Source organism: Dermacentor silvarum, chromosome 11 (genome assembly GCF_013339745.2).
Source record: "Dermacentor silvarum isolate Dsil-2018 chromosome 11, BIME_Dsil_1.4, whole genome shotgun sequence".
Classification (NCBI taxonomy): Eukaryota; Metazoa; Arthropoda; class Arachnida; order Ixodida; family Ixodidae; genus Dermacentor; species Dermacentor silvarum.
The window spans coordinates 41971714-41998003 of record NC_051164.1 but is presented as its reverse complement, the minus strand read 5'-3'; the positions used below and the strand labels follow the sequence as shown (position 1 = coordinate 41998003).

The 26290-nt window shown below is 51.2% G+C and overlaps 1 protein-coding gene and 1 non-coding gene across 2 annotated transcripts in view; both read right to left on the bottom strand.

Moving 5' to 3' along the window:
- LOC119432532 (sericin 1-like) overlaps positions 1–26290 on the bottom strand; it is an 860508-nt gene that overhangs the window by 150674 nt on the left and 683544 nt on the right. The gene's annotated exons all lie outside the window — the stretch shown is intronic.
- LOC119434173 (U1 spliceosomal RNA) lies at positions 13817–13979 on the bottom strand. Its single transcript, XR_005188568.1, has one exon. It is a non-coding gene; the product is annotated as a U1 spliceosomal RNA (small nuclear RNA).

Here is a 26290-nt window from a genome sequence, read left to right as displayed (position 1 = left end):
GCTCATGCAATCATTACATAAGCGTCGGTGACAACAGGCAACGGATAGAAGCATCGATAACGTTCGAGAAACTTCCGATACATGGAGGCGCGTCCTTTGCCTAACGATTTGTTAGCCGGTGAAATGCGGTCACCGGTGAATGATAAACAAGTACACGTGTCAACAGTGGCGTAGCCAGAAATTTTGTTCGGGGGGGCTCAGGTTGCAGCGCGGCCTCCTCCTCATAGAATTTGTCGAGGGATCAAATGCATGAATAATAACTGCATTGCCAATTTCATTGTATATTAGATGCTGCAAACGAATTATTGAAAGCTATGCACTGTCCATTAAAATATGTATGTTTTCATAACAGAATATATTCGTATGCCCCAAAAATTGTGGCAGAAATAACTGATATCAATGCTTCCGTTTTTTTTTCTAAATAATAAGTAAAGAAAACATCACATGAACTTTAGAACTATTGACCCTTTTCGCGGAGCAGTTTGTTTAGAGAAACGAGATGGCGCACACGGCGGCGCGCCATACCTCTCCTCAGCGACCGCGCATGAATACGAAACCATTACCGATTCTACCTTGCTTCTGTGCGATCAGCTGTCGGAAATGCAACTGAGTTTTCGCTAACACACTGTGCTCCAATCATACTAGATTGAATAATGTGGATTGAAGACGTGTGCAGTAGTTGGCTGCAAAAATAGTGACTGGCATATTAAGAAATAGAATGAATCTGTGTGGCGAAGTTCGCGGACCGCTGCTGCAACTGTCCGAACGTGTTACCGGCACTTCGTGATGTACGGCTTTCCTCGAGGATACGGAAATTTGCTCATCCGCCAGCCTTGTATCGCTAACCTTCAAAGAAAGGGCTTCATCCCCAGAACGCCGGCAAGAGTGAGTACCACTCGTTAAACAATGACAAAGGGAGTAGCGCCGCTTCCTGTCATAGTAAGTTTCGCGCACGTTATCTATACACATCTGTCCAAATGGCAGGAAAACTTACGCCCACTCTATCGCCGACGTATCAAGAATAAGTGAATGGACGCACACTAGAATATATGCGCACTCTATACGCACAATAAATGAAAGATTACAGCGATTGCGCACGAATTAATGGTCGAAGCTGAATGTTTCGTGACGGTCCACAAGAGTAAGCAAGTTACTAGCTGTAATATATATTTGCTACAAGGTATTACAATGTACAAAACAGCTGCGTTTCAAGCCTTGTGCGCAGCAAGAACAAATCTATCGGATTCGGAACTGAGCACACCCGCGAGCGATTAGGCAGAAAATAATCATATAGTGGCTGCACCGAGAAACTTCACTGAGTCAGAAACTGACAAGCCACTGCTTCAAAATATTTGCCGAATAAAGAACAAAGAGCAAAACACACTAATCCTGACTGAATTCATAATCGCAAAGCTTGGAATGCATATTTAGCCCCGCTTTTAGAAGAAGCACCATATAAACTGCCTGCGCCGTTTGGACATAGCTCAATCAGCTCCGAAAGCGCTTTTGCATGTTCTCTGAAGCTGGGATCAAAGCTTCGTGTCGTCCACCTAGTCACCGTCTACGATATCTCCGAAAACAGGGGTTTTCTAAGCCGCGCCGGCGTCATACACTTCCATTGTAAACAAGGAGGCAACGGAGGCAGTTGAGGCAAGCAATGGACGCGTCACCACGTGATCAAATATGGCAGCGCCCACGGGATCACCGCGAAAAGGGTCAATATCAGTTCGAAACCAGCAAAGCACTGCATGCAGCTCATATGAAAAACGTAAAGGCCATGAAATGAATAAGTTGAGGACAAATATTTTGGTGAATCTTTGTCGTTCAAGAACCTTGTTTACATTTTTCTACATATGCAACGGCCAGGAAGAAACCGTTGCAATCGATTGCGCAGGAGCAGCTGTAATTCGTCGTGTATTGTAATTACACCGAGCTAATACTCGCAGCAGTGAGTACAAATAAAAAGTGGGAGTTCTGCAAAGTATATATTAGAAATGCGAAGATACAACTCGCTAAAGAGCATAAAAGAAGTCGCTGGAAACAAAGTTCACTGCTTGTATACACAAAACCTCGCAGTAAGATATTTAAAAATACGTATGAGTCTCCAATAAATCTACGTATTTAAGCAAACGTCAGTGTATATAATGTGTCAAATACGACTAATAAACATGTTGCTCAGTCGCAGATAGTAAACTTTGAGCACAGAAAGACAGATGATCCTGGCAAGAACATAACTATGATCGCAGAAATCGTGATATGTACTTGGGCCATGCAGCGGTCGCGACAGTGCCATGTGGGTAGAATAATAGAGGAATAATGCGTAAATCAGTACGAAAATGTGTAATTTAACTGCCTGCACAACGCCAACAATTATTCTGCACCCAAAATTAAAGGAGGGTATTCCTTCGTTTCAAAAGAAATAAAAGCAGGTAGCTGAAAAGGAAAGAAAAGGACAAACGAAGTCCACAGATGATGCGGTAAGTTGAACTACCCAATATCCAAGTGTTTATGGCGAACGCCGCGTGGGCCGGGCTTTCCATGAGCAAGGTCGGTCAAAATTGGTTATTGGTATCCTCTTAATTTTTGTATTCGCGTGATAATTGTGATGCTGATGCTGTTAGAATAAACGGCGAAAATTTCTGCGGTTTTAATAGCTAATGAGCGGTCATACGTTTTCATAATTAAGAACTTATGGACCTGAATAAACAGTGCTTTTTACTTGCATTGATTTTTGCTGCTTCGCTATCTAAAGGACAAACTTCTCTCGGCGGGAAAGTTGAGCGAAGCGGTCACGTTGATGCCGAGGTCTCTGTGGGTGTATAGACGCGCCAGCCTAACCATGCGTTCCACAGACATTGTAGAGCGCAAGTAGTTTTTTAGTAAACTCTTGTTAAAAAAATATTCTCTCTGCGCTGGCAGTGGTCACTGGAAGGGTGACTAGAAGCTGCAGCAGTATTTACACATTTACATAGAACCTGCTGTCGCAGTGAGAGATGGGCATCTATTCTGGTGCTAAAACCTAAAACACTCCCTTGATGTCGTTGGCACACTTGTTTAGGTACCTTGCAGAAACAGTAGGCTGTTCGATTCCAGCGATGTCCGTCGTTTCGTCAGGAAGTATGGAGAAGTAGCCTGCTTTTGAATCTAAGCTTTCTTTGATAATGTCACCACAAATTTCTATAATTTGGTTTTGTGCGTCTGGGCTTAAATACGAGGCAATACTGGGGCAACTTTCCAAATGGTTCTTCAGATATGTATCTCCATAATCAGCTCGCATGCGAAGAAGCACTCTGAAAATGCCTGTATTTTCAGCAGGGGCATTGCTTAAATTCATAGGGCCCCTGTCCCTGTGGCCATGGAGAGCCAGACCTTGTCGCCTGCAAAAAAAAAAAAAATCCTCAATAATAGGCCGTTCACTTTCTTCTGTTTTCTCATATTTTACTTTGCCAGCCCTGGTCCAGCTGATCAATCACATTGGGCACGCTTCCTGAAAATGGTTGGAGAAAATTATCAGCTGCTAGCTGACAGTCACGGTGATATTTACTATGTTCGTGTGTGTGAAAGCTTGTGAGCGCGTGCTTTCATTTCTGGAACGGCTTGGACACGAGGGCTCCAGTGCATGCATGTTGGTCCAGCTTTATAACAGCATTAACCCCATAAAGTTTCAGAATTGAAAATCTTTTAAAGCATGCCTTTGTAAATTTCAGCGCACCTTTCGCGTCAAGAGTTTATGAGAACTGAATACCCATAAAGTTTCGTAATTGAAATCCATGCGCTCCGTATATTCCGCGGCCGCTGCGAGATGCCGCAACGCGCCCGCTCGCTATCGAAAAGCCGTTGAAAGTTTGTGCTCGGATGGGGCTCCTTGCGTTACGTGACTCCAGGTGCAAGGGCGTTGTCACGAAATCCAGCCCGAGTTCGCAATGCTCCTGCCGAAATGTCTTTTCGAGCGTGAAAAGGACATTGTACACAAAATCCAGAATGATTGCCGGCGTCGGTGGTAGTTTTGGTCGGCGGTGCATGCCAGCACGAAAAAATTTCGGGAGGGGCTGAAGCCCCATCAGCCCCCCCCCCCCCCCCCCTGGCTACGCGCCTGCGTGTCAATACCCACCCCTTAAAAAGCATCGTCCAGATCCTGCAAACACGAAAAGCGAAAACGAAACCACGCCTAATAAAGATAGAAAAAAAAACAACAACAAAGCAACAAAGTACCCAAGTTCGTCAGCGGGCGTAGAAAGCATTAAGACGCACCACGTGGATAACCTCAGATCATGCGCGGCGCCGCTGTGATTGCGAAGTGCCGTCTGGCACGACCTCATAGCGAAGTGCCCCAATACGTCGGATGATCTTATAAGGTCCGAAGGAACGTCTCGCTAAGTACTCGTCGGCGTATCGGAGTCCAGACCCAAACACGGTCGCGGGGCCGGTACTCGACGGAGCGTCGTCGAAAATTGTAGTGCCGGCTGTCGGTCCTCTGCTGGCTCTTGATGCGCAGGCGGGCGAGCTGTCGACCTTCTTCGGCACGCTGCAAATAGGTGGCAACGTCGAGATTTGCTTCGCCGGTGACGTCCGGTAGGATGGCGTCAAGCGTCGTTGCCGGTTTCCTTCCGTACACCAGGTTGAACAGCGTCATGTGCGTCGTTTCTTGCACGGCCGTGTTGTATGCGAAGGTCACGTACGAAAGGATGGCATCCCACGTCTTGTGTTCGACGTCGACGTATATTGCCAGCATGTCGGCGATAGTCTTATTTAGGCACTCGGTGAGGCCATTCGTCTGCGGGTGGTAGGCGGTGATCCAGCGATGGCTTGTCTGGCTGTCTCGCAGGATGGCTCGAGTTAGTTTTGCCGTAAAGGCCGTACCTCTGTCAGTGATCAGGACTTCTGGGGCACCGTGACGCAGGAGTACGTTCTCAACGAATAAACTGGCTACCTCGACGGCACTGCCTTTGGGCAAGGCCTTTGTTTCGCCGTAGCGGGTGAGGTAGTCCGTAGATACGACGATCCATTTATTCCCGGACGTCGACATCGGGAAAGACCCCAGTAAGACCATCCCGATCTGCTCGATCGAACGGTCGGCGAGGTAGTTCGATCGGATGTAGAAGTCCGGCTGGCCTTTTCGGTTTTTTTTTTTTTGCGTCGCTGACAGTTTCGGCATGACTTTACGTAATGGGCGACGTCGGCAGTGAGGTGAGGCCAGTAGTATTTTTCTTGTATCCGCGCGAGCGCGCGGGAAAAACCGAGGTGTCCAGCCGTTGGTTCGTCATGGAGGGCTTGCTCAGAACCTCTGGGTGCAATGCTGAAGGTACCACGAGGAGATAGTTGGCTCGGAGTGGCGAGAAGTTCTTCTTTAGGAGAATGTCGTTTTGCAAGAAAAACGACGCCAATCCTCGCCTGAACACCTTCGGCACAACGACGGTCTTGCCTTCCAGGTAGTCTACAAGACTCCTTAGTTCCGGGTGGGCTCGTTGTTGTTCGGCGAATTCGTCGGCACTGATGGGTCCCAAGAAAGTGTCGTCATCCTGGTCATCCTGTGGCGGGGGTTCGACGGGGGCGCGAGACAAGAAGTCGGCGTCAGAGTGCTTTCGCCCGGACTTGTAAAAGACAGTGATGTCGAATGCTTTTAGTCGCAGACTCCATCTTGGGAGGCGACCTGATGGATCCTTTAAGTTAGCTAGCGAACACAAGTTTTGGTGGTCGCTCACAACTTTGAAGGGCCTGCCATAGAGGTAGGGGCAAAACTTTGATGTATAGCCCAGATGATGGCGAGGCACTCCTTTTCTGTGGTGGAATAACTTGCTTCCACCTTCGACAGCGACCGGCTAACGTAACTTACAACCCTTTCCAGTCCGTCAGTCCTCTGCACAAGCACGGCGCCGAGTCCTACGCTGCTCGCGTCGGTGTGGACTTCGGTAGCAGCGTTTTCGTCGAATTGCGCAAGTATCGGCGGCGATTGCAATCGTCGCTTCAGTTCTTCAAATGCTTCAACTTGCGGCGTCTTCCACTTGAACTCTTCGTCGGTCTTCATGAGGTACTACGTCAGTGGCTCGGTGATCCGTGAAAAGTCCTTGACGAAGCGCCTGTAATTGGCGCACTGTCCAAGAAATCTACGCACTCCCTTCTTGTCGGCGGGCGGAGGAAAGTCAGTGATGGCCGCAGTTTTCTGTGGGTCAGGGCACACTCCGGACTTGTTGATGACGTGGCCCAAAAACAAGAGCTCCTCGTATGCGAAGCGGCACTCTTCTGGCTTCAATGTGAGTCCGGAGGTCTTGATTGCTTGAAGAACTGTTTCAAAGCGCCTGACGCGTTCTTCGAAGCTTGAGGCAAACACAACGACGTCGCGTCCAAGTAGACGAGGCAAGCCTGCCACTTGAAGCCTGCCAGTAATGTAGCCATGATGCGTTGGAAAGTTGCAGGTGCCGAGCAAAGCTCAAACCGCATGACCTTGAGCTCGAACAGTCCGTCTGCTATTATAAAGGCAGTCTTCTCCCGGTCCCTATCGTCGACTTCAACTTGCCAGTAGCCGGTTTTGAGGTCCATCAACGAAAAATACTTTACGTTGTAGAGTCGAACGAAGGCGTCGTCCATCAGTGGGAGAGAGTATACGTCCTTTTTCGTGATTTTGTTGAGGCGACGATAATCGACGCAGAAACGTAGGGTTTCATCCGTCTTCTTCACTAACAACACGGGGGATGCCCACGGACTCTTGGACGTCTGGATGATGCCGTCGCATTTCGTCGACTTGTTGCCTAATTGCCTCGCGTTCGCCCGCCGAGACTCGGTACGGGCTCTGACGGAGCGGGCGGACATATTCGTCAGTTATAATGCGGTGCTTGGAGACGGGTTTGTCGAATTTTTGATGACGACAAGAAGCAGTCCTTGTATTGCAAAAGCAAGGCTTTTAACTGTTCTTTCTTATGCCTGGGAAGGTTCTCATTTACGTCGAAAGCTGTTTCAGGTACTACAGTCGTCGTTGCAGGTCCTCTAGAGTCCGTGAAGGCGAAAGCACTGCTGGCTTGTACTATTTCATCAATGTAGGCGACCGTGGTGCCTTTGTTAATGTACTTTTATTCGTGGCTGAAGTTTGTGAGCATCACTTTTGCTTTCCCTTCGCGTAACTCAGCTTAGCCTCTAGCGACGCGAATCTCACGGTCGAGCAGTAAGTGATGATCGCCCTCCACGACGCCCTCCATGTATGCAGGCACTTTGGTACTGACGGATATCATTACGTTTGACCGAGCCGGAATGGTGACTTTTTCGATGGCTGGTGTCGTGCCAAGTGCCAGGAGATCACCAGAGAGCTAAGGAAAGCGTTTCAAATGCATATGTGCATGACAGTTTAAAACAAGCGCTCCATGATGATCGGAGCTTACTACATGCTAAGTCGTTGCATGTCCGAGCGTCTACATGGACGAGCGTCTGTCGAAACACTCAAGCTGCGTTTTATATGCAGTTAATTTCCCCCTTTCACTCGATGAGAGTATTCACTGCACTTCCTGGCCAATCACAAAATTCAAGCAGTTCGCAATCTCCCGCTCATGATGTGGCACCTTTCCGCCGGGCTCCACCTCCAATGTTGCCTGATCGCCCCCGCACACCAGGCCACGGGTGGCAACTTGGGAACCAAACGTCGACGTGATTCCCACGAGAATGCTCCACATTTGCCCCTTGCAAGTATCAATAGCCTCTCCGTGACGGTCAGTTTGACAGGGTCCGGAGAGTGGCCTTCGCGGAAGCCACCCTTCCCAGTGAGTGCGGCGGCTGTTGTCGTCTCGGAAGGGGTTTCCTGGGTTGCGCGTCACGCTCGCCGCCGGGCCTCGTCGTAGTCCGGGCGGGTGCTGGTGCTTCCCGGAAACACCCCAAAAGCGACGTTGTCGTTTTAGTGGCGCACGAGGCCGATGACTCATTGCAGCCTCGGGTCCCAGAACTTGTGTCGACCATCAGCTCAGGCCGGTCGAAGAGCAGAAGATACGAGGCATCATTTCTCGTTAATTCACCCCAGGTGACGCGCTGAATAAGTCGCCAGCTCCTTGGGCTAGAGAAAACGACGAAGCCTGAACAAAACTTCACAGCTGCACATATGGCGGTGAAGCATTCCTTGTCCCGAGATACGGCCAGGCACAACAGCTTCTAAACTCTTTGCTAGCATGTTGAATTACACATGTATGTTGTGTTTAGACCGGCTAAGTTTCTTCACTAACCATCACTGCGGGATATTTCAACTTACCTGCGCCTTTCACATGTAGGCTACAGATGATGTGCAAAACACAGCTTTTTATCACCTGCGACTTGAATCAAGGTAGTTTTTAAGTTTAGCGTCACAGACCACTAATAGATCCGGTGTTAAATTTCATCCCATCAAGGGGGGGGGGGGGGGGGGGGGGGGGGGTCTTTAAGACTCCACCTAGCGGACTGTCCATTTCGGCTGCCGCGACTGGCTCGAGCTGCACGAGCCAGACGGAGCCATCCAGTCGCCTTCTCGCTCGTGCAGCTGGAGCCAATAGGCGACCGAAATGGACAGTCCACTAGGTGTACTCTTACAGGATACCCCTCAAGAGCCCAGCGCCAAATATATAAGGGCAGCAAGGTAGCGCTCAGATTGACGAAGTCGGCTTACCATTAACGCAAGATTTAATTTGTCAACTACTCGATTCGCAACAATGTGTTTTACTAGTCCCGTAACAACAGTCTGTCATTTTGAGCCCATCTCGTATGTCTACTTGCAGGAATGCTACCGGAACCGGAGAAATGGAACAGCAAGTGTTCTGCGGTGTCTGTGGCAAGGTTTCCAGCAGACGGGATACCTTACACGGGCAGGCCAACGAACACATTGGTGATAAAGACCACATTTGCAGAGCCTGTGACCCATCCTCTGTGGAGAAGCCAAAGTTCGGAAAACATTGCCGGAAGCGTACCGTCGAAAACAACAAATGCGATATGTGTGATAAAATGTTCCACCGGGCTGATTATCTCGCTGTACATTACCGCACGCACACAGGCGAGAGACCCTACGAATGCGAAATATGTGGTAAATCGTTCCGCCAGCCTCAACATCTACATAACCATAAACGCACTCACACAGGTGAGAAACCCTATGTCTGCCAAAAATGTACTAAACCATTCAAAAGCAACAGTGAACTCAAGAGGCATCTCAACACACATAGTGAGGACCGACCTTTCGTTTGCAAAATATGCAATCAATCCTTTAAACATGGACAAAACCTCAGTCGTCACCGCTACAACCATGTGGATAAAACATCCTATCAGTGTACGCAGTGCGGATTTCGTTTTGCATACAAAGGAATCCTCGATAGACATGTGTGCGGCAAGGTTACGTGAAACTTCTGTGGACGTTCTTTAAGGGATGCGGCTGAACTGATTACACACCTAGCGACGCGTGTGGGTGAGCAGCCGTAACAGTGTGACTGGTTCGCAATCAAAGTAAATTGCCCGCGGATTTTACACAGGAACGTGGAAGTGACGCCATGCAGGAAAACAACGCTGACATTCTACCAAAGGAGTCATACACTAGCTAAACGCATCGAGTGCAGAGACCGGCATCTTCTGGCGTTTGAAACGGCTGAGTGACATCGCGATGCAAACGGTGCCATCTCGTTTTTCGAAATTACGAGACAAGACGTCGTCGCCAGAAGTACTTGGGGTGCTTCGATTTTGAAATATGCTGCACGTCCTGGTCACCGCTCATTGTTTGCATTCCAGTGTTGTTCGCGAACGTAGCTTGAGCAGACTCATTTCAAGACAAGGCCTAATGGGCTGCAAATTTGTGTTTTCTTTGTCTACAACGTTGAAATGTCCACACAAGATCCATTACTCCTCGTTTAGTTACTGATATTTTTTGTGCAACTGTTTTGACAGTATAATAGAAAGCAAGCTTTAATGAACAATCTTCTTAATAATTTTGCAGTGTGAATGAAAGGGAACGTCTCTCATCAGGAAGAATTTAAAAAAGGGAGGGACTGTTTTCTTCTCAACTTAAAGTAATCTCTGTAATTAATTGAGCTCCTAAGAGCCCTGCTGCCTTCTATTGACAGCACCTGCAGGTGCATTTAGAATATACAGCCACATTGTACGCATAGGAGAACTTATTTTCATTAAGTTTTGTTCAATGCATTGACTGTTTTGGTTCTCTTAGGCTCCTCTATTCATAACGAAGTTCTTCGTTTTATACCATAACGTTTAGAGCTTCAGTATATGATATGCTCTTCCACAGCGAATTTTTTTAGTTATTCTTGTTTTATTGTGGTAGAATCTGTCAGATATAGAGGGCAGTTTTTTATCCACTCGGAAGTCGTCATTTGACTCGCACTACTCTCTAGTTACACCTGTAGCATCTTTTTTAGCCTGATGTGACAAACGTATCACTGCGACCAATGACATGAGAAGTAAGCTACAGTTTTTAGGTATATTGACACACACACTTGTGCATCTTTCCTGTGAACGCGTTTCACCGGCTAACAAATGTCAAGTTACCGCTCAGCACATGATGCGCTCGAATGTATCAGAACGTTCTCGGGCGGCGTCGCCACCGCTGGGAGGCGGCCCCGAAAAGTTCGGAGCCTGAAGACGAGCTAGCTCCGGCCCGTCCGACAAGCCGAAGATGCCGCCCGAGTCCAAGGACTTCGAGCCGACACCTGAGGCCACTAAAAGCAAAGTGCCGGCTCTTCAAATAAAGGTTATTTCTTCTTCAGATTGCATGCGTGATGCGAATAGTGTTGTAGATTCAGTAAGGCGAACGAACAAGTGCGACTTCAATGAAATCCTCGACTAGTCATTTATAAGTAGCCGTCGCGCTTGAGCCGCAAGTCTGTTATTCGACGATCGATCGAGGTATGTGCTCGGCCCAATCATTCTGCCCGAGTGTAACTTGTTTTGTGGGCAGTTTCGTCCAATAAACATATTGTTTCGTGATTCACGGTTCTTGCTACTGTGTTTTTCACTGTCACTACAACGTGTCAATATCTACGATTAACCTTAGTCATACTTTAGTCGATAATAAAAGAAACACCTGTTATCCAGGTAGAAGGTATCGGCGTACACTCTCACTGTTTCACTTGCAGATGTACCATTGGCGTCAAATGAAACGCGAACAGCGTGGCACGTGTCCGGAACATAACTGAAGGCAATGTGCGCCCATTGACGTCATCAGTGCGTCATCACCATTGACAGGCTCGCGCACCGGGTTTGACTGCACTGTACGATGTTACTCGCCCTATACTGCGTTATTTTCACATCTGCTTTCTTTGATGTTTGTTTTCTCGCTTTGAAGTAGCAGAGCATAGACACAAAAGAGATAATATCGCAGTAAAGGGCGAGCATCATCGGATGGTGCGGTCAAACCGGATGTGTCCACCTGTCATATGCGACAGCTGGCCGATAGTGCCCAATATACCTGTAGATATGCGTAGGACGCGCGTTTGACTGGACGCCGATATCGCAATTTTTAAGTCCACTGTGACAAGAGAGCAATGGGGGGAAGAGGGGGGGGGGGGGGAGAAATGAAAATTAGCGAGATGGTTCACTAGGCTTTCTTCAGTATGTTATACTACACTTCTGGACTCATGCTCTTTTGATCACATGCTCTGGGTGTGCCCAGCCCTTAACGCCTCTCCAGCCATCACGAAATAGCAATGGGAGGAATCCCTCAAGAGCAGCAATCTTCAAATTCAACTCCAGGCTGTCCAGAGGGCCCACGACATCGCGACGGGACTTCGTTTCCCGGTCCCATCGTGGGCGGAGCCACCGACTTAATCTGGGGGAGCCTTCGCCTCGCCTAGATCTCAGTTCCTCAGGACTCAAATAAAGTTCTTGTCATGTCATGCAGAAGCAATTTTCATTGACAACTGAAATTTGTACAGATAGAATCACACTTGTCTAGAGCAGTCGAGCGGCCGGCTGCGGGCTGCAACAGCGCCGCGTACCGGCAGTCGCTGGGTTCGAGATATGTTGGATGCAAGCGCCAAACGCCTGCACGCGGCATGTGCACTTGCGGCCTATCTGCGATGTCAGCCTGTAAATTTGACCATAGGAGATAGTCAGTTATCTTACTTTCTTTTTCTTCTTTTTTTGTTTTTTGCTTGCTGTCGCTTGTGGAACGACCGCTGTCCGTGATAGGCGTGGATGTGCAACAGAATGCATGCACTGGCTCTGAGAACCACACATGATTCAAGATAAAAAATGGCAATGATTCATCGGCGTCTCGGTGAATGGTGACGTCAACGCCAATTGGCACATGAAGTGATAGACGCAAATGACGACTGACGCGAAGTAAAACGCATTTTTTGCTCTGTTATCAGCTGCGGCGCCGGCTGCACGCGACGAAGCAGGCAGCGAATAAGCGCAAATCCCGCCCACCCACGTTCGTGAAAAAATCTACAGGCCGATAACAGAAATGGCCGCGAGAAGCCATGCCGCATGCAGGCTTTTGGAGCTTCCATCCAAGATATCTCGAACCCAGCGACTGCCGGTAAGCGGCGCTTCTGCAGTCCGCAGCCGGCCGCTCGACTGCTCTAGACAAGTGTGATTCTATCTGTACATAATAGGCGAACATAGATTCCAGATGATCCAAACCAATGTGAAAATTATTAACTATCACGGCTGTGTCTTTCTTTTTTCTTTTTACTTTAACCTTGGCTGCTCATGTCGACAAAGAAAGGAGGGAAGAAAATGTATAGCCCAAAAACACGCACTCAAGCCCTTCATTGCAACTGCTTCACCGGCAGCAGATAGGCTGCCGTCATGACGAATGAGTCGAGCGACACTGCTACTATGTCAGTCCACTCAGGCTTGCATAGAACTAGTGTATTGATGCAAAATGAATACCTGCTCAGAAAATAGAGTTAAATACTTGTGCTTACATGTTTTCATTGGCAAACCTGAAAAAACTTCGCAGAACAGGAAACCCCGGTGTTAGAACACCACACAGCCGCACAAGACATGTGATGCCCAGATTTAGCCATCTTCGTCTAATGCCTGGTTTGCCTCGTTTCCTGGGTCTTCCGTTCCTTGCACGCCTGCTCTAGCTTATCTGTCTTATCTTTCCCGTCTTCATACTTGACGCGACCACCGAAGCGGGTGACCGGGCGCGATCCGACTTGTGATTTCGCTGAGCGAGTGGCGAGGGTGAGCGGAGGCAAGCCTTCGACGGACGCTCAAAGAAGACAATCCCTTCCCGCGCTTCGCCCGATTTGAATTTGACAAAAATAGATACAAAAAAATGTGGGCAGCTTACACTAGTGGTGCAAGGCTGGAGTAAACAGCGGATCTGGTGATCGACGAGTTCTAATGACTCGAAAAATGTTGGCACGTGCGATACTACCATCATTGAACGAAATAACCGCGTCCAATGTCGCAAGGAACGTAGCTAAGAACGAAAAGCGTTCGAATCGACGCACTCGAAAGCACAATTAAACGTGGAAAAAAAACGCGTGCACAGCGTATTTTGATTGCCTTGGCTAAAAAGCAGCGGTGCAACGGTTGCGAGGCAATTTCTGATATATAGCTGATATATTTCTGATACATCGCTGAAGCGGCATGGTTTTCATGCTGGAACTTTTTTTTTAATTAACGGTAAGCACGGAGCACATTTTGAAAGGGGCGTATTCGCTCACTACTTTCTTTCGGAGGAGAAGGAAGAATAAACGTTTAATTTCGAAGAAACTTCTTTTTTCAGCGTACGGCATTTTAAAGAAATCGCGAATATGGAAAATGTGTGTAAAGCGATACACTTCGCACATTGCAAAGAAAAAAACGTCATTTCTTTAATTAATGCCACACGATATCTTTCTTTCGATTTCCGTAATTGGGGCTGGCGCGAACGCCTAGCCCCACTACCAAAAATTGCATGCTCCAGCTACCCCGACTTGGGGAAGTGGCGTGCTTCAGCCAACTGCAGTGCAATGGTAAGGCCTCAGCGCGGGGCCGCGGCCTCAATGATCACCGCTGACCCAGCACCAGGTAAGTATGCAGTGACAATGCTCGGGAAACGAGGCCATGCCTGGAACACTAGCATGTGGTACAGGTAGGCGAGGCATTTGCAAGTTAATCTGTGAATGCGGCAAAATTGAGAAAGCTCTTTATGTGACTTTTCTGACAGAAGAGCATCGTGCCCACAAACCTATAAATTAAATTCGAGAATTCTTTTGTAGCATCAGCTGCTGGTGAGATAATATGCGCGACAATGTGGCAGAAAGTAAGCATGCTGTTTTTTACCTGCCACGCTACCAGACTATGGCAATGCACGGCTGAGCTCGAGGTCACGTGTTTGATCCCTGCCGTGGCGGCTGCCTTTTGATGGGGCGAAATGAAAAAAACGCTCGCGAACTTCGAATAGGAACGCCAGTTGGTCAAACTTTATCCTGATTCTCACTACGGCGTGCCTCATATTCAGATCGTGATTTTGGCACGTAAAGCCCCAGCATTTAATTAGTTTCATTAACGGCGCGTAGTGTTTTACCTAACCACTTATCGCAGAGACGAACGCAAGTTGAGAGTTCTATCCTGTGCCGCCGGCTCATCTAGTTAGAGGAAAAACGTTTACTGTTCTTTTGTATTAAAAATGACTAGGATGGTAAAAAGAAAAATCACGCAGAAACTCCTCTGGGAGTTGCTTAAGTATGCGTAAGCATTGTGCCACTTGCTTTTCTCCACGCCGCCCGGCGTCATTATCAATTTTATGAAAATTGATCCGACCAGCATGAACCCTTAGCAACCCTCATCGGTCGTTATCAACCTTATCGAACATAATCCGACCCTTATCCACTCTTATCGGTCCTTATCAACCTGCATGTCCAGCGAAGCTGTTCCAAAACCACCGCTACATTTGCAATGATTCCTGAATGGTTCGGATGCTTGATTTGAGCCTGTGCTTTACTGAAACGTATGCTTTTCTGTTTGTTGTATGGGTAAGAGAGGAAGCATAATTCCGCCCAGTGGCACGCGCCAGTTCTCCTGGCACGTCTTCTGGCACGTGCCAGAAGACGTAAAATAATGGCACCTCAATAAAGTTATTTCACTCACCTAACTTTTTTCACTCCGCCAAGTTAACTCACCAATCTTCCGACCAACGGCTCGCCAAATGGTGTGCCATTCCCCTCTGTGAAGGTGGATGACCCGCGAAGCCGTTTAGCACGCGACGAAGACATGACACAGAATTTTGAACAAATGTGCAAACACGTTGATTGCCTTTACCGGTGGTCATCGTGGCGAAAAGTCTTGATCGGCGGACAACTGGTGCAGGCGGCTCGCCGGCGACGATTGCACTCGCGCATCTGTTCTCCCAGTCGCTCTTGATAGGCGCGATGCTCCTGGGGAGTCCGGACTATACACGACCTCCCCATTACGACGACAGGAGAGAACTGAAATTCAAAATAGAGAACGGCAACTTGTCTTCCTGGTTTTATATATATATATTGTAATGAAGCAGAGGCGTCCCTGGGTATGTGCCGACTGAGGAGAAAGACGAAGGACCGTGCCGTGATCGCGAGAGAACCCCGTGCTACAAACAGTCCTTGCAGTGCCTACCAGTACCTAGCGTTCTTACAACGTTATCGACGACAATAAACATCGTTGCATTTGGTGGAGGTTGCTGAGATCCTTCGCCTCGTCCTGGAGCTCCGCACTCGAACCCTGCCAACACCAACACGATCGCCCTGCACTATGCCTGATCCAGCCACTTCGTTGCCTGCAGCACCGGCTGCCACTGTCGTCTGCGCCGGCGTCCCTCTTCATCGCGATCCACCCATTTTCAGTGGGACCGCCGAACACGACGTGGAAGCCTGGCTCTCATCGTACGAACGTGTAAGTGCCCATAACAAATGGGACGACCAGGCTAAGCTGTCCTATGTGTCCTTCTACCTCGCCGACGTAGCCAAACTGTGGTTCTTCAACCACGAATCAGACTTTTCAAGCTGGTCAGCATTTAAGACCCTTTTTGCCGAAGTGTTTGATCGCCCCGCTGTGCGTAAGCTACGCGCTGAACACCGTCTGCGCCAGCGCGCACAGCAGCCTGGAGAGACATTCACCAGCTACATCGAGGATGTTCTCGATTTGTGCAAGCGGGTAAATCCCACCATGTCAGAGGATGACAAGATTAAGCATATCCTCAAGGGCATCGAAGACGGCGCATTCCAGATGCTGCTGGCAAAAAGCCCAACGAGCGTATCAGTCCTTACTAACCTATGTCAGAGCTTTGACGAGCTGCGCCGCCAACGTTCCATCGCTCGCCAAAACATTCAGCTCACCGATTCCGTCTCGAGCATTGCGGTTTCTGCCGACAACGATGCCCTGGCTCGACTAGGAGTCCATAATACCCTGGAGGAGGTGAGCGAGGCCCAGCGCACGACGCAGCTGACTCGCCTCGCAACAACCAAAGCCGGAAGAGCGATCCTACAGAGGGTCGGCCTGCACCCGCCAAGGGCCGAATCCTATTGGGAGGAAGCCCCGAAGCGGGAGGAGGTGAGCAAGCAAGTAGCAAGGCGCCTGGTGGTCCTGCCGCTCCCGCGCAACGCCACCCGGACCTCAACAAGGAGCGAAGGGTGGCCAGGGCGAGAGCGCTGGCAGAAACATACGCCGACGACGCAAAGGCGGTGTACGTGGACGCAGCCAAACACCAACGCAAGCCGAAAACGTACGTGGCAGCGGTTGTCCGGGCCACGGACGGGAAAGTACTCAACGCCTGCAGCGTCCGAGCGACGTCTGCGGAGCAAGCGGAGGAAGCCGCCATCGCCCTGGCGCTGAGCGGCATACCGGAGGCGACCACGATCCTTAGCGACTCCCGCACGGCCATCGCCAACTTTGGCCGCGAGAGCGTCGGGACGCCGGCGGCGAGCCTGTTGCCGAGGACCAAGTCAACCACAACCCATCTACGATGGTTCCCGGCTCACGTCGGAGTCATCCCAGGAGGAGCGGCCAACCGCAACGACGAGGCGGACGTCGTCGCGCGTGAGCTCGCGTACCGTGCGGCGCCCCCCCCCCCCCCCCCCCGCCCCTCGGAAGCGGACGAGGCTGACTTCCTGGACCCGGACCCGCTACTGGACTACGGAGGGATCCTCGCTTGGTACCGAGAGGGCCGCCGAGCGTTGCCTGGGCCTCACCCAAGACTAGGGCGACGTGAGGGGGTCCTCTTACGACAGCTACAGACTGGAACAGTACTCACGCCGGTCCTAGCCCGGCACGTGTGTCCCGGACTGTTTGAAAGTGCTACGTGCTGTGTGTGTGCGCGAGAACTGGCAACCTTAGCCCACGTGCTGTCGGGGTGTGACGCGTGTGCGGGGGGAACCGTGCGGGACTCTCTGCCACCGGACATGGAACACTACATCAGTTCGCCTGACCATCAGGCGCAACTCCAAGCCATCCAGCGGCTCGACGCGGCCCTGGCCCGGCAAAAGCGAACGGAGGCAACTCCTAGTAGCTAGCGCCGGACCGGTCCGCGCTGAGGTCTAGTGAGATAGGGGGTTGATGGAGCCCTACGTGGCCTGATCCACCCCTACATGCCAGATTAATGTCAATAAAGTCATTTTCTATCTCTCTCTCTCTGCCGACCTTCTGCCCAACTCGACCCTATCGCAACATATAAAAGATTTTATTCGTGAAGAGGTGGCCAGGCAGCTATCGCTGCTGCCTCACAGCGACTCACCTTCGGCAGCTTTGACTCCGACGTACAGCAAGCCGTCCGGAATCAGATATCGGAAGCGCTTCCTGCAGCTCCTCCAACATCCCCACCCAATCCAATGTGTGTTCCGCAGCCATATGCCAACTTTCCCACCCACCCTACGTCGTTGCCGCTCAGTTACGCAGCCGTGGTTGCACGGCCTCCTCCGCCGCCAGCTTCCTTTTTATCGCCCATGCATCCGGCTTCATTTCCAGTTGCCCGACCGTCACCGCAGTTTTTTCGTCCAACCTCGACGTGGCGCACTGAAGACAACCGGCCTATCTGCTTCGCCTGCGGCATTGCTGGCCATGTGGCGCGCTTCTGCCGCCGCCGCGCCCCAACAACGCCTACCACCTTTGAAACGCCCACCTACGCACCACAATACGCCGCCGCGTCTCCATTTTCACCGAGACGTCTTGAAACTGATCGCCGATCAGAAACTCGTCGTTCCCCTTCCCCTCGTCGGCGTTCGATTTCGCCGCTGCGTCGTCGAGCTTCCACTGAAGCGGGAAACTGACTGGTGCAGTTCCTGAGGCAAGAAATGCTAATACGTCGACGTTCTCAAGACCTCCATCTTCGCCGCAAAATGTTATTACCGTTTTTGTCGAGGGAGTACCCGCAGTTGCGCTAGTTGATACCGGAGCCGCCGTTTCCGTCATTCACGAGAACCTTCGTCGCAAACTACGAAAAGTGACTACAGCTGCCTCTGGCCTTGTACTCGCCACTGCAAGCGCGCAGCGAATTCACCCATCAGCTGTATGCACGGCCCGTGTTGTCATCAACGACGTTCTGTACATAATTGAGTGTTTCGTGCTACCATCGTGCTCTCACGACCTCATCCTTGGTTGGGATTTTCTGTCACGTCATCATGCTGTCATTGACTGTTCGCGCGCAGAAGTTTCGCTTTTACCACTATGTGAATCACTGCTGACCGGCTCTCCTCGCGTTGCCGATAAACTCATTGTTGATGCCGACACAACCATACCCCCTGAGTCGTCGCTGGCTGTTGTCCTGTCGTCTGCTGCCGACTCTGACGCCACTGTAGTGTTCACGCCGTCCGATGTGTTTGCTCAGCGCAAGGGCATCGTTCTTCCGTTTGCCGTGCTCACTATAACATCTGGGTCAACTGTTATGCTGGTCACCAACTACTACCAGTACCCGATCAGCCTACTGCGTGGAGAGACCCTAAGATACGTGCAGGCGGTCGACTACGTTGACGATCTCGATGTTCCTACCGACTCCCACCGTTGTTACGTTGACGCCATCACTTCTGTCTCAGACTCATCGTCTTCAGTGTGTTTTGACAACGACATCGACCCTGCTCTTTCCCCATCTGATCGCCGCCAACTTCTCGCTCTCCTTCACAAGTTTTTTTCTTCTTTCGACTGCCATCAGACGTCATTGGGCCGTGCCACCGGTGTTTCTCACACCATCGACACCGGTTCCCACTCCCCCTTGCGACAGCGCCCGTATCGTGTATCGGCCAAAGAGCGACGAGTCATCACAGAGCAAGTGGACGACATGCTAAACGGGAAGTCATCCGTCCTTCTCAAAGTCCTTGGTCTTCACCTGTCGTGATGGTAAGAAAAAAAGATGGCTCCATTCGTTTTTGTGTGGACTACAGACGCCTACACATGATAACAAGAAAAGACGTTTATCCACTGCCTCGAATCGATGACGCTCTCGACTGCTTGCAAGGCGCAGAATATTTCACTTCCGTGGATCTGCGCTCCGGGTACTGGCAAGTTCCAATGGCCGAACCTGACCGTCCGAAAACCGCATTCGTTACACCCGATGGCCTCTACGAGTTTAACGCCATGCCCTTCGGGTTGTGCAACGCGCCTGCTACTTTTGAGCGTATGATCGATACCATCCTTCGCGGCCACAAATGGAAGACATGTCTATGTTACCTCGACGACATCGTCGTCTTCTCAACCGATTTTCCGACACACCTCGCTCGCCTGCATGACATTCTGACCTGTCTCGCCTCTGCCGGCCTACAGCTCAACCTCAAAAAGTGCCGTTTTGCTGCAAGCAAGTTAACCATCTTGGGTCACGTAGTCTCAAAGGACGGCGTCCTCCCGGACCCAGACAAGCTCCGCGCTGTTGCAGACTTCCCTACGCCCACGTCTATCAAAACCCTCAGAAGCTTTATTGGCTTATGTTCGTATTTTCGTCGCTTCGTACGCAACTTCGCATCCATCATGGCGCCCTTGACAAGTTTACTTTCCGACAGTAACGGCATAGCAGCGTGGTCACCTGAATGTGATGCGGCATTTCAGCAGTTGCGCCACTTGTTGACCTCACCACCGATTCTTCGCCATTACGACCCTGCTGCTCCTACGGAAGTTCACACTGACGCCAGCGGAGTTGGCCTTGGTGCGGTCTTAGCGCAACGGAAAGCTGGCTATGATGAATACGTCGTCGCTTATGCTAGCCGCTACTCTAAAGAAAGCAGAATTGAATTACTCAGTGACAGAAAAGGAGTGCCTCGCGATCATCTGGGCACTAAGCAAGTTTCGTCCATACCTTTACGGCCGTTCTTTCGCCGTAGTTACAGACCACCATACCCTTTGTTGGCTTTCTTCCTTGAAAGACCCGTCGGGACGCTTAGGACGTTGGGCGCTTCGCTTGCAAGAGTACGACATCCGCGTCATGTACCGCTCCGGTCGCAAGCACTCCGACGCTGATGCGCTCTCCCGCTCCCCACTGACGCCTGACTTGGCGTCTTTGTCAGACTCCGCGTCACCCTGTCACCATTGGCCATCACCGACATGCACACAGAGCAGCGCAAGGACCCAACACTTGCAATGTTACTTGACTACCTTTGCCGCTCCGTCTGATGTCCCTTCGACACGAGCACTGCGTCGCCAAGCAACCCACTTTTCCGTGCGAGACAACATTCTATATCGCCGCAACTATATGCCGGACGGTCGGAAATGGCTCCTTGCTATACCTCGTCATATGCGCTCTAGCATCTGCGCATTTTTTCACGCTGATCCCCTAAGCGCTCATGCCGGCGTCCTCAAAACTTACACAAGGTTGCGTCAGCGCTATTATTGGCGAGGCATGTACAACTTTGTGCAAAAGTACATTCAGGCTTGTACTACTTGCCAACAGGGCAAGACACCTACACACTGTTTCACAGGACCGTTGCAGCCGCTACCATGCCCGGCTCGTCCGTTCGACCGCGTCGGCATCGACCTCTACGGCCCGCTTCCATGCAGCGGGTGTGGAAATCGGTGGATTATTGCCGGCGTCGATCATCTTACTCGCTACGCTGAGACTGCAGCTCTGCCGGCAGCGACCACCCTTGAAGTTGCGTTTTTCATCCTTCGCAATTTTGTTCTTCGCCACGGTGCTCCCCGAGAACTACTGAGTAATAGGGGCCGTGTCTTCTTGTCGGAGGGTGTCGAAGCCCTCCTCACGGAGTGCAGGATCATTCACCGAAAATCGACCGCATACCATCCCCAAACCAACGGCCTGACCGAACGGTTCAATCGCACACTTGGCGACATGTTGTGGATGTATAGTACATCCGACCACTCCAACTGGGACACCGTACTTCCCTTTGTCACGTTCGCATACAACACCGCGACGAAAGCGACTACCGGCTTTTCCCCGTTTTTCCTTGTGTATGGCCAAGAACCTTCCTGCCCTTTGGACACCATACTGCCGTACCAACCTGATGCCGCAGAGTACACTCCACTTTCCGAAGTCGCCAAGTATGCTGAAGATTGCCGTCAGCTGGCACGTTCCCTCACTAGCGAGACTCAAGAACGTCAAAAGACACGACATGACCATACTCATCAACCACCACCCAGCTTTGCTCCCGGTTCGCTTGTTTGGCTTTGGATACCAGCCCACATTCCTGGCCTCTCTTCCAAACTCCTGGCGCGTTATCACGGTCCGTACCGTATCATCAATGCCACTTCACCGGCCAACTACATCGTTGAGCCGCTCACAGTGTCACCAGACCTGCGCCGTCGTGGGCGAGAGACAGTACATGTCAACTGCCTGAAACCGTATTACGACCCACTCATCTTCTCTGCGCCCTGAGTCGCCAGGGTGGCTATGCTTCGCTCCCGGGGCATTGTAATGAAGCAGAGGCGCCCCTGGGTATGTGCCGACTGAAGAGGAAGACGAAGGACCGTGCCGTGATCGCGAGAGAACCCCGTGCTACAAACAGCCCTTGCAGTGCCTACCTGTACCTAGCGTTCTTACAACGTTATCGAGGACAATAAACCCCGTCGCAAATGCATTATTCGGCCGTGCATCAATCAAACATGGCATACTGACTGTACTTGGACAATCAATGAGGTAAACTTGTATTATCTAATTAAGGTTCACTTGCTTTTGCTCCTTTGCGTTGAAGCTGTTAGTGCAACTAAAGCAACTCAAAAATCTTCATGTCAAATACAAGTTCTACAAAAGAAATATCTTTGTACTGTAGAGAGGCACTCTAGTTTAATTAATTAGGGCGTAGAGCACTGCAACGAGACGAGAGGTTACACAGCGCAGGCAACACAGGCACACGGCTTCGACCAACTCGTCGTCGTCGTCTTTCTTGAAGCAGTGCATACTGCTCGTTCTTCAGTACAATTATCTCCCCGGAGAAAAGGAGCCGTCCCGGCGACCTACGGGCAGGAGAGCACAGGGGGGTCGAAATAAGGCTTTAGCCGCTGAACGTGCACGATTTCGCGCCCTCGGCGGCGCTTATCCGAAGGTGGCTCAAGGGGTTCTATCATGTAGTTCACAGGAGACGTTTGACTGACCGCACGGTAGGGACCCTGGTACTTGGAAACGAGTTTCGCTGAAAGTCCAGGGCTGGTGGCGGGAACTTTGCCAAAGCCAGACTAGTGAGTCAGGAGCATAGGGTGCAGGAGAGGCGGAAGTATCCCAACGGTGCTTCTGTCGCTGCTGGTCTTCCGTAGTAAATGAGCGGGCGAGCTGTCGGCACTCTTCCGCGTGTGCAGCAGCTTCGGACAGGGCAGTAGACTCCGTTGTGTCAGGGCGATACGGGAGGATGGTATCCATTGTGCAGGAAGGCTCGCGTCCGTAAAGAAGAAAGAACGGGGAAAATCCCGTAGTGGTCTGTGTGGCGGTGTTGTAAGCATACGTCACGAAGGGTAGAACGCGGTCCCAATTGGTCTGGTCAGATGCGACGTACATGGATAACATGTCGCCAAGAGCACAGTTAAAGCGCTCAGTCATCCCATTAGTCTGCGGGTGGTATGCAGTAGTGGTGCGGTGAATTACGTGGCAATCCTTGAGTAGGGCTTCTATAACCTCAGAGAGAAACACACGGCCTCTGTCGCTGAGCAATTCTCTGGGGGCTCCATGGCGAAGTATGATGTTACGCAGAAGGAACCATGCAACATCACGCGCAGATGCGCTGGGCAGAGGCGAAGTTTCCGCGTAACGCGTTAGATGGTCTATTGCCACAATCACCCAGCGATTGCCGTCTGAAGTACTCGGCAGGGGCCCGTAAAGATCAACTCCGACGCGGTCAAAGGCGCGTCCTGGGCAAGGCAAGGGTTGCAATGGGGCAGCTGAGGAACAAGGGGTATTCTTGCGGCGTTGACAAGCGAGGCAGGAGCGCACATATCGGCGGACGAATCGGTACATTCCGCGCCAGTAATAACGGAGTCGCAGGCGCGCGTACGTTTTTAGTACTCCTGCATGCGCGCATTGCGGGTCATCGTGAAACGCTGCACATATGTCCGAACGTAGATGCCGTGGGACCACGAGTAACCATTTGCGGCCGTCCGAGACGTAGTTACGGCGGTAAAGGAGTCCGTCACGAACAGCGAAGTGGTGTGCTTGGCGACGCAGTGTACGGTCAGAAGAAGGCGCTGATGGGTTGGACAGAAAAGCCAGCATAGAGACAATCCATCGATCCTTCTGCTGCTCCGAAAGCATGTCCGTGGCGGTGAGGGAGGACTCGCATATCGGTACCTTCGAATAATTGGGCTGGCCTGGCACAGGGGAGCGGGACAGGGCATCCGCGTCCGTATGTTTACGGCCAGAGCGGTACAGCACTCGAATGTCGTACTCTTGGAGGCGGAGCGCCCATCGAGCGAGTCGACCTGAAGGGTCTTTTAAGGAAGACAGCCAGCAGAGGGCATGATGGTCAGTTATTACGTCGAATGGGCGGCCGTAGAGGTAAGGGCGGAATTTAGTTATGGCCCAAATGATAGCCAAGCATTCTTTTTCTGTAACGGAATAGTTGGGCTTCCGCTTTCGTCAGAGCGCGGCTGGCGTAAGCAACGACGTATTCATCGAAGCCAGTCTTTCGTTGCGCAAGAACAGCGCCAATGCCGACACCACTAGCATCCGTGTGAATTTCTGTCGGTGCGCTGGGGTCGAAATGACGGAGAATCGGGGGTGAGGTTAGAAGACGACGCAACGTCGTGAATGCGGCATCGCAAAGTGGCGACCAGGCCGAGAGGTCGTGGTTACCCGCGAGAAGCTGCGTCAAAGGCGCTATTATGGTGGCGAAGTTGCGGATGAAACGGCGAAAGTATGAGCACAATCCGATGAAGCTGCGGAGTTCTTTGGTGGTCTTTGGTCGTGCGAATTCGGCGACTGCTTGGAGTTTGGTAGGATCTGGAAGCACACCATCTTTCGAAACAACGTGGCCAAGGATGACTAGCTGTCGGGCGGCGAAGCGGCACTTCTTGATGTTGAGCTGGAGTCCAGCATCGGCGAGGCAAGTGAGAACGCGTTCGAGTCGGAGCAGGTGAGAAGAAAAGTCCGGGGAAAAGATGACAATGTCATCGAGGTAACAAAGGCATGTCTGCCATTTGAGGCCGCGGAGGATGTTATCCATCATTCTTTCAAATGTGGCAGGCGCATTGCACAGGCCAAAGGGCATCACGGTAAATTCATATAAGCCGTCAGGCGTAACGAATGCCGTTTTCGGGCGATCTGACTCAGCCACCGGGACTTGCCAGTAACCAGATCGTAAGTCTAAGGACGAAAAGAATTCAGCGCCTTGGAGGCAGTCTAGTGCGTCGTCGATACGGGGGAGAGGATAGACATCTTTCCGGGTTATTTTGTTCAGGCGTCGATAGTCCACACAAAAACGAATTGTCCCATCTTTCTTTTTCACCAGCACTACTGGAGAGGCCCAAGGACTGTGGGAAGGCTGTATCACGCCGCGTTGAAGCATGTCGCCTACGTGCTCGTCGATGACACGGCGCTCCGTCGCGGACACACGGGATGGACGCTGTCGTAGTGGGACATGGCTACCGGTGTCGATGTGATGAACGACTGTAGCTGTACGCCCTAAACATTGTTGTTGGTGGTCAAAAGAAGTGCGAAATCGGGTAAGGAGGTCGACGATCTGCGCGCGCTGACTCGGAGTGAGCTGCGGATCAATACACCGAGCAAACGTTCTGTCACATGCTGGCTCAGACGTAGAGACAGGAAGAGCCATGGCGTCAACCTGAAGCGGAGTCGAGTCATCAGGCACATCGTATAGAAAGTTCGGCTCGAATTCGTCAGCAGACCCGAGGCACTCGCCATGGCGTAGGCTTGATGGACACGAAAACGGATTCGTAACGTAAAGTGCGCTGGAGCTCTGGCGAATGGGAAGGATGGCGAAGGGAAGCAAGAAGGGATGACGGCGTGCAGCAAGTTTCGATGGCGTGAAGAGAACTGTGGAATCGTAGAAAGCAGCATAGGAAACTGGAACAAGGGCGGAAGAGAAAGCAGGGATATCGGTGTCGGCGGTCACGAACACTCTAGCAGAAGAAAGAGGCAAATCTTCAGAAAGACTTCCGCAAAATGGAGTCAGCGCAAGTTCTGCACGGGCACAATCAATAACTGCGCGATTAGAAGAGAGGAAGTCCCATCCTAGAATGATGGCATGAGAGCAGCGGGGAAGAACAACAAACTCAATGTGATATAAACTGTCTTGTATGGCGACACGGACGGTGCAAGTTCCTACAGGCTCAATTGGCTCAGCGCTTGCTGTACGTAGCGAAATAGCGGAAAACGGCGTCGCGACCTTTCGGAGCGTACGGCGAAGCTGGTCGGCAATCACTGACACCGCGGCACCGGTGTCGACAAGCGCGTGAACAGCGATACCTTCCGCATAAACTTCAATGACGTTCTCAGGGGATAAGCGAGGGCTTGAGCAGTTCGATGAGATCGCAGTTCTTGCCTCCGGAACTGCGCCTTTTAGTTTTCCTCCACAGCGGGGGGGCGACGGACAAGGGGGGACAGGGAACGTCGACGGGGAGAGGGAGACCGACGAGTGGTGAAACTTCGAGGAGCAGGAGACGAGGAAGCGAAGTGCGGAACAGGTGGAACATAGCGGGGCTGAGAGTCAGGTGTATAATTCCCTTGTGGTCTCGCAGTATTGGGAGGGTACCAACCCCGCCGGCGGCAAAATCGTGCCACGTGGCCAGCAAAGCCACACGCGTAGCAGATCGGCCGATTGTCCTGGGTACGCCACGGATTGTGAACAGGGGGCCCAGGCTGGGGTGCACAATGTTGAGCCGGGCGTAGGGGCTGCGGAGGCGCGCAGAAGTCGCTTCTGGGCACGTAGTTTGCAGCTGCAGAAGGCGACGCGTAGAAGCCGCTTGTGGGCGTGTAGTGTGAACTGCAGGCGGAGGG